The following is a 13,975-nucleotide window of genomic DNA, read 5'->3' as shown; positions in this document are numbered from 1 at the left end:
CAATCATCAGACCAACGGAAAGGAGCACCCTTATAGGTCAATCAAGTCAGAGGTGATGCAATGTGTCACGACCCAAAATCTACTAAGGGTCGTGACGGCGCCGGACGCCACTGTCAGGCAAGCCAACCAAATACTTAATTAAATCCTTGTCTTAATACTCTTGAAATCTATAATTTTTCCTTCAATTTTACCATTTTAAAAAGATAATCATCTTAAATAAAATTAAATTATAAGCAGTTGATATAAAATACTTTACAACCATCCCAAAACCCGGTGTCACAAGTGCATGAGCAATTTCTAAGAATAATCGAATAAAGTACAACAGCTGTCCGAAATACAATTGGACAGAAAATAAATAGAATCCTGAGAGAGACTACACTAGCTGCGGGTCCTCTCGAGGAAATAAAGCTCACCTAGTCTCTGTGACAACCATGCTGCTACGCCTGCTAAGCCATTAGTGGCGCATGTGCCTGTGCAACAAAAATGCACAGAAGTGTAGTATAAGTACAAAAACAACGTGTACTCAGTAAGTATCCCGCCTAATCTCGAAGAAGTAGAGACGAGATGGCAACTTCGACACTTACTAAAGGTCCAGTAATAATATGATTAATGTGATGACTCGCGAATTTATTAAGAACAACAGTAAAAATCCAGATGAGTCACTAAACAGGTGGAAGTTCCTTTTTATTTAAAATCTCCGGATTCATAATCCATTAATTGACAATTTTCTAAAGTCGGGGAAAAGCAGATATTAGTATCAACAACTATCACAGCAAGCAATACAAGCATGAGCAACTCATGCCGAGGACTACGGCCCGATCCAACAATATTTAAACTGTGCATTGCCAGAGGGCCGAATGGCGTGAACCATAGATGCATCTATTTAATCTACCGAGGCGTTCGGCCCGTTCCACAATATATAAACACATTCAAACAGTCAATTAAGAACTCATCAGGGAGAAATTTATCCAAGGAAAAACCAATTTTCTTTTAACAAATCGAGAAGATGAAGGTAAATCTTTTTTAGAAATTCATTTACTAACTCAACGTGATTTAAACAATTCAAACTGTCAATAAGATTACAAATATTCCAAGAATAACATGTTTTTGGGTCCTAGACTACCCGGACTTAAACATAATAGTAGCTACGCACGGACTCTTGTCACCTCGTACGCACGTAGCCCCCACAAATAGGAGCACATAACCAATTAACTCACCTATGGGGACAATTCCCTCTCACAAGGTTAGAAAGGAGACTCACCTTGCTCCGAAGATCCATAACCGGTCTTCCACGCCCTTCCGAAAACTCAAAATTGATGCACAACGCTCCAAAACTAGCCAATAGTTATGCAAATCCATTAATATACGATAAACTACTCATAATATTTCAATTTATAACAATTCCTAACCCCGATCGGAAAGTTGAAAAAAATGCCCTCAGGCCCACGTGCCCGGATTTCAAAAATTTTCGAAGAATAAGCTTACCCATAGCCTCACGAACTCAAATATATAATTTTCTCTTAATTCCATACCCAAAATCGTGGTCAAATTCCAAGAATATAAATTTCTAGGTCTTTGTACCAAAACCCCAAATTTCTACCAATTTACATGCTAAAATCTATACATAATCGATGTATTTAACTCAAGATAGATGGGATTAGCTTACCTTATCGTTGATGATGAAAAATCCCACTTGAAGCTCTCCCAAAAATCGCCCAAGCCAAGTAAAATATGAGAGAAATGGCCAAATCCCAATTTTAAAACACCTCTCTGCCTCCAGCACTTCCAGCACCTGCGGTCCCTTGACCGCTTCTGCGGTTCCGCAGGTGCGAGCCAGCCCACCGCTTCTGCGGTTTCCTCCAGGCTCCCATTTTTCGCTTTTACGCTTCTTTTCCCGCAGATGCGGTCCCGCTTATACGCCCAAACGACCGCATCTGCGGTCCAAGCTTTCTTTTACCAAACCGCATCTGCGACTACTGGGCCGTTTATGCGCCTCCACACCTGCGGCCCTTTTCTTGCAGGTGCGGTTACACCAGCAACTTCAGCCTTCCAAAAATCCCATTTTCGATCCGTTAACGACCCGGAATCCACCCGAGGCCCCCGGAACACCAACCAATATACCAACCAGTCCCAAAATACATTACGGACTTGTTCATGGCCTCAAATCATATCAAACAACGTTAAAACCAAGAATCGACCTCCAATCCAAGCTTTATGAACTTTAGAATTTCAAACTTATACTTTCGATGTTCAAACCTATCAAATCATGTGCGATTGACTTCAAATTTTGCGCCCATGTCATATTCAACATTACGGACCTACTCCAACTTCTGGAATCGGATTCCGACCCCGATATTAAAAGGTCCACCTCAGGTCAAACTTCTCAAAAACCTTCAAATTTCTATCTTTAGCCAAATGACTCCAAAATGACCCACGGACCTCTGAATTGACTTCCGATCGCGCTCCCAACTCCAGAATCACCATACGGAGCTACTCCCTAACTCGGAATCCCAAACGGACATAGATAACACTTAAATTCACTTCAACCCAAACTTATAGAATTTCTTCCAAAATGCTAACCTCCACAATAGGCGCCAAGACGCTCCAGGGTCATCCAAAACCCGACCCGGACATACGCCCAAGTCCGAAATCATCATACAAACCTGCTGGAACCTTCGAATCCTGATTTCGAGGTCGTTTACTCAAAAATCCGATCTTAGCTAATTCTTTCTACTTAAAGCTTCTGAAATGAGAATTTCCTCTCGAAGTTGACTCCGAACTTCCCGAAATTTAATCCCGACCACGCGTACGAGTCATAATACCTGAATTAAAGCTGCTCATGGCCTCGAAGTGCTGAACGGCGCGCTAGGGCTCAAAACGACCGGTCGGGTCGTTACATCCTCTCCTACTTAAACATACGTTCGTCCTCGAACGTGCTAGGAACTGTGGTGGGGTTGTCTGGAATCACTGCTTAATACCTTGTGCACCTACCCGTGCTACCACAACTCAGTTGGGCACATCAACTCGATCAAATCTAAGGATAACCTCTATCACTTAGGCAAATAAACCTTGGAGCCCAGTTTCAACATCCGAAATTCTTTGCCAGGCCTGCCTTCGACATATGAACACCGTTTCAATCACCACACGTTGTACAGAACATGACTGCACACCCTTGTTGAATTCACACCATGCACCCCACCATTCACAAGTCCAATAATAACACTCTCTGATCATAATAGCCGATATTTCCCGAATCTGATGCTCACAATACACCCCATGACATATATAAGTCCTGCTCAAATTCTTACAATACCGCCATGACGGAAAAAATGTGTGGAAATTCATGACCAACTGCCGAATCAACAAATCTTTGAGTGTATACTCCTAACAAGAACCATCACCTCATTTTGAACCAGATAATGGTCTTTACTCTTTAGCATACTTCATATGTTTAGATTGCACTGATCCTATGTCCAATGATCCCGTCTCACCCAGTACGAACTGCTCAGGCAATATGCCTCCCCGGACATGGTCAAAAGTCTCATGTGATGCCCCGACATGCCAATAGGCTACCAATTCGAACGTGATACAAAAGAAAAACGAATTCTGAACAGGAAATCCAACTACCCCGCTCGTGAATCATACATGCGACGCGGGCACACAACTAATATGAGTTTTACTTAGAAAAATAGGAAACGAAACACATAAAAACAGATATAGGAAATTGTACTCTACATCACATTGTTGCAGCGCGCAACCCGATCCAAATAACATAACTCTCATGTAAGGAGATGCACATCGAGCTAAATTGCTCATTACAACAAAATACCGAATATCGGTCATAAGCACGCTAAGTGCATAATACCACCCCTGAGGGGACATATGGCGCTATAAGCTACAAAACTCAAACACAACTGAGGTGTGATATACGATCTGAATTCCAAGAGCCATTTTGCTCATATAATATCATCTCTACGCGGAACCTCAACACATAAGCAATTCACCAAGCCGTCTCACAACTCACACGGCGCAATATATCATTACATGAAATAACTGACGACGAAGTAACATCCTGACTACTCTTCCATAGAGAGCGCATTATTGAAATGAACACATCTGGCCTTATATAGAGCCCATATTCACATTTGGATTCATCCACAGACCTCAAGCCGATTCTGATCGCACTGAACTAGGCTAATAACATTTCAAAGGTCCATACTAATTCCTCTTTCGCTCATAACACATAGGAACAGCCATCATAACCGGAGTAATCATCCACAGTCCATAACTCAATAAATCGAGTGCCATCCAGGAATCAATTCTCAAATTTACGATGTCACCACAATCCTCATACTTGGTTTGCCCTTCAACCACTCAAGTTGCTACAGGCCACACTCATTCAACCTTCCCGTGAGCACGCTCCCACAACCTTCCGTAACAGATAACAGACCTGTACCGCTAACTCACAGGCCGCACTAACGCTAAAAAGCGATCAAGAATCCTTAACCAGGATGCAAAGCCTTTTTCACAAAACACCGATCTCAGGTGACGCTGAAGACAATACCAGCTTACTTTAAACATCGAAACTACTTCCCGGCTCATTCGAGCTTGTGAAATCTATGTCAACACTGAACTGTATACTTGATCCTCTCTTTGAATTCCATACCACTCGCTGCACCCAACACGCCATTATACGATAGAACACGATCTTTCATCATAAATCCGTAACCACGAATGGATTAACACTTCATCATATAAAACTCATCACATATCTCACTTCAGGAGATCCTTAGCAACACACTGGTGAACTCTCATAACCACAAAATACGCCAAATCTCTAAGTAGTGGTCTTAGGCCACCATAGCCCTTCCCAGACCCGCCTACACATGGCAGGCCATAACAGTAGATTACTTCTGAATAACATCAATTACGGCGGCCGACGAGCCTCATATGTACCGCCACAAATCACTTGCATAACTTGATCGCGCTGAAGGGACCGATCACTGCCTCCAATATGCCAATTCAACTATGACTAATCAATCTATCTTCTTCCAATTTATCCTTGATTTCCATAGAAATAATAATAACTCCATTCAACACATAGCATATTCCATCCGCACTCATCTCGAGTGACCTTGACTCACGAGACCATGCTGTCTCAAATACCACGAACCATTTCATACCTCCCAATTGCTACCCTGCAGGTCAAAACATCATAGAACCTTCTGGGCACCTCCTGATAAGCTGCTAGAAGGCTTAAATCTTAAATGTATCTATAGGCTCGAAGCCATTAGGCACCACACTTTACCCCTTTTGAATCCACTAGGACCGTTGTTGAGAGTCACCCGCTCTGGCTTGGCCCCGAATATAATAAACCCCATAATCATCTAGCACATGAATACCCTCTCGGCGAAGCACCTGGCAGACTCACTTCCCTCGAAACCCACATCTATACAAGGCATAAATCCTGAATCCTTCCCCATGTCTGAACATGGGCCAACAAGGCCAACCATAGCACACCCTTAACAATTCTTTTGCTCAAATCACCGCTTATGTCCTTTCCGTAGCTGAAATGACCCATCAATATGCTAATAATCAGAAATCTCGCAAGTAGTTAACCATGCAACCCTAATCATAGGCGGTGGGACTCTCCCTCTTAGCTTGAAGCCATTATTACACAACTCTGGACTTCGCCAGGATCCTTGATTTCTTATTGACATAACCTTACGCAATCAACTGCAAAAATTCTCGGAATCTTTTCTGTAAAACCCCTTTTTTATACTCCGAATCATCAACCACGTTCACACGACCGATCTCCTTGCTGCATAGCATATAAAACCCTTTGTACAAACTTCGCCAACCATGCAACCGCCGTCCTGCTCACTGGAGATATCCCGCCTGTGGGATCTACGAGCCAACGTCTTCCAACACCGTTACACGGGGTGCAAACACCACGATATTAATGACCCATCCTGAGTCCAAGCTCACCCTCTCGCTACACGAGTCCATTCACCCCTCGTGGACATCAATTAAGTGCGGGGCAACATCCTTCCCATTCAAAGTTAGGTTGTATCCTTCTCCATTTCTAGCAGCTCCTTTCCGTTATATCAAATCTCCTGCCGCCTAATAGCCCATACTCCAAAATAATCCGTAGGCCTAAATCACCAAATCACTAAAATTCCCAAATCACTCCAAACTCTCCCACTTTGGCGAAACACATCTCTTTAGTCGACTACTCGACCTTTGCTTCTTATGCCTAGCCTTCTGGAAATTTTAACTACCGCCTGACACTCCCCACATGTCCTTCCTCATTCCTTGCTGTTCAGTTGTTGCCTTAAATAAAATCTACCTTCGTGGCACTTGAACCCACAATTGCTGCTAACGTTAAACCTCTCCGAAGATCATCTTCCTCGAACCGTCGACATCGGGAACACTGATTCAATCCTGAACTACCGCACCCTGCGATATCTGACAGTCGCATTTTCAATATTATTTCACAACAGCTAACCCCAAAGGCGAATTGTAGAAGATCATAACACCGGCAAACTTAGTACATTCAATAGGGACAACTACACCTCATCATAGAAGAAAACTCTACCACGCTCGCAAATACCAAATCTCATTACTCCATCAACCCAAATCTGCACCTTCTTAGTCCGATTTCCTTTCCTCCGCCAGAAGTAAAATACGGAATCTCTGAATCATGCATTGAGTAAACCTCCCTTCAAGTCATTCTCTTCCCTGACACGTAGGCAAACATCCTACCATCATATTAATACTGCGGAACAATCGTTCATAGCATCATGGCAACTTGTGCCTAGCCTCAGGGCTCTCAGAAGTACCGCTACTGAGCTGAAACGATAGAATATCCTTCCATAAGGCGACGATAATAGCTCAGACAACTATGAAGGGAGAAACATCCCGCACCACCTCGGTGGTACCATTACAATTCTTCCATTCTCGATTTATAACAAGTGGTTCGTGTCGCGTAGGATTGAGTAGGAAGGAAACAGGGGCACAAGCCTCCAGGAATCGAATCGCACGATGAGGAATCAAGAAGGGAATTACTCCTAACAGTCCTGCAGCCTCCCGAAGATAAGTACAGACGTCTCCGTACCGATCCGCGAGACTCTAATAGACTTGCTCATGACTCGTGAGACCCTAGGAACCTAGCGCTCTGATACCATGTTGTCACAACCCAAAATCCACTAAGGGTCGTGATAGCGCCGGACACCACTGTCAGGCAAGCCAACCAAATACTTAATTAAATCCTTGTCTTAATACTCTTGAAATCTATGAATTTCCCTTCAAATTTACCATTTTAAAAAGATAATCGTCTTAAATCAAATTATATAATAAGCAGTTGATATAAAATACTTTACAAACATCCCAGAACCCGGTGTCACAAGTGCATGAGCAATTTCTAAGAATAATCGAATAAAGTACAATAGCTGTCCGAAATACAATTGGATAGAAAAAAAATAAAGTCCTGAGAGAGACTACACTAGTTGCGGGTCCCCTCGAGCAAATACAGCTCACCTAGTCTCCGTGACAACCATGCTGCTACACCTGCTCAGCCATTAGTGCCGCATGTGCCTGTGCAACAAAAATGCACAGAAGTGTAGTATGAGTACAAAAATAACGTGTACTCAGTAAGTATCATGCCTAATCTCGAAGAAGTAGAGACGAATTGGCAACTTCGACACTTACTAAAGGTCCAAGAATAATATTATTAATGTGATGACTCACGGATTTATTAAGAACAACAGTAAAAATTAAGATGAGTCACTAAACAGGTGGAAGTTCCTTTTTATTTAAAATCTCCGGACTCATAATCCATTAATTGACAATTTTCCCAAGTCGGGGAAAAGCAGATATTAGTATCAACAACTATCACAGCAAGCAATACAAGCATGCGCAACTCATGTCGAGGACGTACGACCCGACCCAACAATATTTAAACTGTGCACTGCCAGAGGGTCGAATGGCGCGCACCATAGGCGTTCGGCCCGTTCCATAATATATAAACACATTCGAACAGTCAATTAAGAACTCATCAAGGAGCAATTTATCCATGGAAAAACCAATTTTCTTTCAACAATTCGAGAAGATGAAGGTAAATCTTTTTTAGAAATTCATTTACTAAATCAACGTGATTTAAACAATTCAAACTATCAATAAGATTACAAATATTCTAAGAATAACATACTTTTGGGTCCTAGACTACCCAGACTTAAACATAATAGTAGCTACGCACGGACTCTCGTCACCTCGTACGTACGTAGCCCCCACAAATAGGAGCACATAACCAATTAACTCACCTATGGGGACAATTCCCTCTTACAAGGTTAGAAAGGAGACTCACCTCGCTCCGAAGATCCATAACCGGCCTTCCACGCCCTTCCGAAAACTCAAATTGATGCACAACGCTCCAAAACTAGCCAATAGTTATGCAAATCCATTAATATACAATAAACTACTCATATTTTTCCAATTTATAACAATTCCTAACCCTGATCGGAAAGTTGACAAAAACGCCCTCGGGCCCACGTGCCCGGGTTTCCAAAATTTTCGATGAATAAGCTTACTCGTAGCCTTACGAACTAAAAAATATAGATTTCTCTTAATTCCATACCCAAAATCATGGTCAAATTCCAAGAATATAAATTTCTAGGTCTTTCTACCAAAACCTCAAATTTCTACCAATTTACATGCTAAAATCTATAAATAATCGATGTATTTAACTCAAGATGGATGGGATTAGCTTACCTTATCGTTGATGATGAAAAATCCCACTTGAAGCTCTCCCAAAAATCGCCCAAGCCAAGAAAAATATGAGAGAAATGGCCAAATCCCGATTCTTAAAACACCTCTCTGCCTCCAGCACTTCCCGCACCTGCGGTCCCTTGACCGCTTTTGCGATTCCGCAGGGCGAGCCAGCCCACCGCTTCTGCGGTTTCCTCCAGGCTCCCATTTTCCGCTTCTGCGCTTCTTTTCCCGCAGATACGGTCCCGCTTCTGCGGCCAAACGACCGCATCTGCGGTCCCAGCTTTCTTTTACCAAACCGTATCTGCGACTACTGGGCCGCTTCTGCGGCTCCGCACCTGCGGCCCTTTTCTCGCAGGGGCGGTTACATCAACAACCAGCAACTTCAGCCTTTCAAAAATCGTATTTTCGATCGGTTAACTACCCGGAATCCATCCGAGGCCCCCGGGACCCCAACCAATCATACCTACCAGTCCCAAAACACATTACGAACTTGTGCGAGGCCTCAAATCATATCAAACAATGCTAAAACCAAGAATCGACCTCCAATCCAAGCTTTATGAACATTAGAATTTCAAACTTCTACTTTCGATGTTTAAACCTATCAAATCATGTGCGATTGACTTCAAATTTTGTGCACAAGTCATTGTGAGGACGTGATTTTTGCCCTATATGAATTACTCCCATAAATTCAAAACAAAATAATTTTGTTTCATTGTTTGCGATTTTGTGGATTTTTGTGGCATTTTTTGTTAATTGTTTGCATTTGTCTGCGCATGTTAATTTCGTTAATTAATGAAAAATACAAAAATACATTGCATTTGTATTTTGGATTTAATTCTACATTCTAGGATTAATTAACAAATTAGTTGTTTTATAAAAATGGGAAAAATCATAAAAATAGTTTATTTTTGCACTTTTTAATTTTAATTTTGAACTTTGGTAGTTTTCCTTTAAATTGGGTTTTCAATTAATTGTGGTTTTATTATTTAGAGTTAATCATTTGAATTTGTAGGAATTTGATTTAGGGATTAATTTAGGTTTTACATTTTTAATTTTGGAAAGAAAAGAAAAAAAGAATTTTGAAGAAAATAAAAGGAAATTGAAAAGAAATAGAAAGAATTGGATGTGAATCAGATTTTGGGCCAATCTCTTCAAAGCCCAAATGAATTTCCGCCTAAATTACCCCAAACCAGATCCGCCCTTGGCCCGGTCCAGTCCCTCCCGCTTAACCAAACGACCCCGTTTCTACGAACGCGAATTCTAGCCGTTGAATTCTTTCAGATCCAACGTTTGGGAACTATGGGTCTTGATGGTATAAATATGTCTGAACCCCCTCCAGCCGCACCCCCTCGTCGTCTCTTTTACTTCATCGCTCAGAGAATCCAACTGGAACCCTAATCCGCCGCCATCATTCCCCATCGCCTCAAACCCGGCGGCGCCACCTCCAAATCACTCAAAACTAACACCCCAGAGTCCCCATGATCCCCTCTTCCCAAATCTCAAACTCTTGTCCCTCGAATCTATCCTAAACTGCTCAAATATTGAATTGAGCCCAAGACCTCATGAGTCTTTATGTCTCAGCATGTCATTTAGGCCGATAAAATTTGTTTATTGGTTGTAAGTTTGGGTTTGTCTAAATTCAATTGGATTTGGACCCTGAAAATTTGAGGCTCAAGGCCTGGGCTATACAGACCTGTATAAAATTGGTCTGGGTCATTTTGATCCATGTTTGGCCTGAGGTTTAAGGAGTAAAAAACAGGGTCACAAAGGGGTAATTGGGGTAATTCACCTAAGGAATCTCTCAGTAACGACCTGAGAAGCTTCTCAGAAGCTGCACAATATGCTTACTTGGTTAGCAAGTCATAAAATTAGGGACTAACTAGCAAAAAGGAAAACAGAGAAAGGACAAAAATGAAAAAACAAAACCCCCTAAGGTTGCCCTAGTAGCTTGCCTATAAAGGCATTGCCACTTGTAGCTCAAGTCAGACTTTAAGAGCTGAAAATCCAGAAAAAATACAAAAAACTGCATTCCATTGATTTCTCTGCTTTGAGTGTTGAAATTTTTTGTGATTGAAACATCTTTGATTCCTTCCGAGATTGAGATGGCTTAAATTTGGATTTCGTCAAGTTTAGGTAAATTCTGTTGGGTAGTTACTGTTCCGTTGGTTTTCGTTGGCTATTTCTGCTGTTTTACTGGGTCTGGGTGTTGAATTCTATTGATATTCTGCTGCTGTAGATCACTGACCTCCTAACCTCTTGATTTCTTCTCCATTTCCAGGTACATGCTCTTGAAACTCTATTGTTTGTGAAGTTTTCCTTGAAGAATGAAATGAAGCAGAAGTTTTAAAGCATAACATTAGTGTTTTGTTGATTAAGTCATGTCTCTTTTGATTTTCTTACGTGATAAGTTACATTGTCTAATCGAGTTCTAGTTTGTATAAGTAAGTTTTATTGCTGTATCTAATTTTGGATTGTCAGGAAAACTTGGAAAAGCAGCTTGTTGGGTTGAATCAGTAGTTTAGGCTCTGTATTCCATCATTTAGATCCTGGACTGCACTAGACATTCTCTACTATATGTTCATTTAAATTGTTGGCAAATGCTTGTGGTGTTTGGATGCTGCAATGTTCATGTAAATGTATAGCTGAATGTTCCTTTTAAGATGGTCTGGTTTGCTTCAGGGGTAAAATCATGCATTGATTTACTGTTGAAGGGCATGTGAATGTGTTTAACTTTAGAAATGGAGTGGAAATTTGGATGCTCATTTAGTCGACTTAAGTGTGAATATCAGAAAATGCATCATGATAGCTGGTTAGTGTCTTAGTAGTTGTCAATTAATAGTGTTTCAATGATTAGCATGTGAATGTGTTTAAACTTAGAAATGGTTTAAAATAGTTGTCAGTTTAGTGCTGGTTAGTGTTTCAATAGCTAGTAATTGTCAGTTTAATTTTGTGGTTATTCAGTGTCAATTCTACAGGATATGTTGAGGCTTCTCTGTTGGGTCAGACTCGATATTGAGTCTTGATTTCCAGTTTAGTTTTGCAAGTCTTAGGTTCATGGAGCCTTAGATTTTGGACCACTTTCGAGAGAGGATGGTACTTTGATGCATTGGGCTTGTCCGGTGAGCCCAATAGCTCGTATTGATTGTTGTTGGACATGTCTACATAACAGAGTTGATTCAAAAAATGTGCTAAAATAAAATTGGAGGCTTAAGTAAGCTAATTTGTGTTAATCAGCAGAGAATCAGAAATAAAGGTGTAGTTCAATCTCATGTTTTCATATAGTGTTGTATTTAATTGGTAATGCAAGTGTTTGGTTATGAAGATGGGGCCAACGGGTGGCCAAATTTGCCTAAAAGGCATATAGTTTAGACGTCCGTATCTTCATTAAGTAGAGGGGGCTCACTTTGGGCCCGATTCTAGGCTCCTGCTGTGTTTAATTGGTTAGGTCCATTAATTGATGGAGGGGAGCCGTACTCGATAACACAAATAGCTTACGGCCTTCCAAAATTCAGTTTGAGCTCCTTTATAATTAGAATCGAGGTTGCCATCTATAATTAAATCACATATAGCCCTCGTATTGATTTCTTATGACTTAGATTAAAAATGAGTAGTATTCGTAGAAAAGCCTTTAGGGCCGTTTAAAACACAATTGTGATTGTGTATACGTCCGCGTAACACAATTACGATTTTAAAAAAACAAAACAGGAGTATGCGTTCGCGCAACTTTGACCAAACTCTCTTAATAATAATAAAGCGTTATTAATTGTGGACACGTTCGCATGGTATGATTTTTGACGCGCCAAACAAATGGGTAAACGTACACGTAAACCGTTTCAAGATAATTTTTAAATTAAAAGCGGTGAAAGAGGCAAAACACATAGGTTCTAAAATCAGTAATTAGATAATTTTAATAAGCCAAGTATGATCTAAGCGACCGTGCTAGAACCACGGAACCTTAGAATGCCTAACACCTTCTCCCGGGTTAACAGAATTCCTTACCCGGATTTCTGTGTTCGCAGACATAAACAGAGTCAAATCCTTCCTCGATTCGGGATTCTAAACCGGTGACTTGGGACACCATTAATTATCCCAAGTGGCGACTCTGAATTTTAAATAAATAATCCAGTTTCGATTGTCCTTTAATTGGAAAAACCCTTATTATACCCCTTTTCCGGGGGTGTAGTAAAAAAGAAGGCGTGACAGCTCTGGCGACTCTGCTGGGGACCAAGAACCTAGAACTTCTGGTTCAGGGTTCAAGAATTCAAGCTTGTTTCATGATTTTTACTTGGCTTTATTTATCGTTGATAACTGTATTCTGTGAACCTTTTTGTGTTAAATGCTATCTGTTTACAGCTTTAATATTGTTGAATTGTATATAATTGTCTTCTTACGCCACCCCTCTGAGTCTTCTGAAAATGGTGCATACGTTCGCGTAGCCCGCTTTTCTGTAGAAATTATACCAAATAGAGCGAGGCTGGGCAAGCGACAAGGCCGGGCAGACTTTAGTGCTCCCGGTACGTCGCCCCCTCCTCGGCCCCAATTGTCCGCTCGGGTACCCCAAGTCTAGACCAAAACCCCAGGATTTAAACCTAGAAAAGCAAAGCTTCATGTCGGATCCCTAGTAGGAATGTTTGTTTGCATCATGTGCATTTGACTTAGGGGATTCAACACAGGGGTTGGGTCCGTCTAGGACAAGTGTGCCCAAAATAACAGACCATCCTGATGCATTCTATGTGCTATGTGAACATTTATTTGTTTCGGCTTACATGCTGACCGGCTAGGGAAAATAAAGCAAAAAGAAAAACCAAGAGTTATGTAGGGAAGAAATAAAGCCTGATTCTAAAGAAAAACCCGGTACTTGAAAACATCCCGAAACTCTGCCAAAATTTTCAAAAAAAAGAAAAAAAGAGAAAAAAGAGAGTTATTTCAAAAGAGTCAAAACACTGTGTCCCTTCGAATGTGTCAAAGCTCCGAACCTATCGGGCAACTTCCCTTTTGAAAAATAGCCCAAAAACAAAAATTTTATTTTTATGTCATTCTTGTCAAAAATGCTGAATGTCCCCAACGGAAGGCTGTTTTTGCAAGAACCACCGCCTTTGGTCATTTTTAAATTTTTGGGCCGGTTAGCAGGCACAGCCTTAAAATCTTCTTCCCCGAAGTGCTGAAAGGTCGTATTGGCAAAGCCGGATATTTTCATGAAAATTTT

Source organism: Nicotiana attenuata, chromosome 2 (assembly GCF_001879085.1).
Source record: "Nicotiana attenuata strain UT chromosome 2, NIATTr2, whole genome shotgun sequence".
Lineage (NCBI taxonomy): Eukaryota > Viridiplantae > Streptophyta > Magnoliopsida > Solanales > Solanaceae > Nicotiana > Nicotiana attenuata.
The sequence above is the reverse complement of the archived record's forward strand: the minus strand, read 5'-3'. Positions refer to the sequence as shown.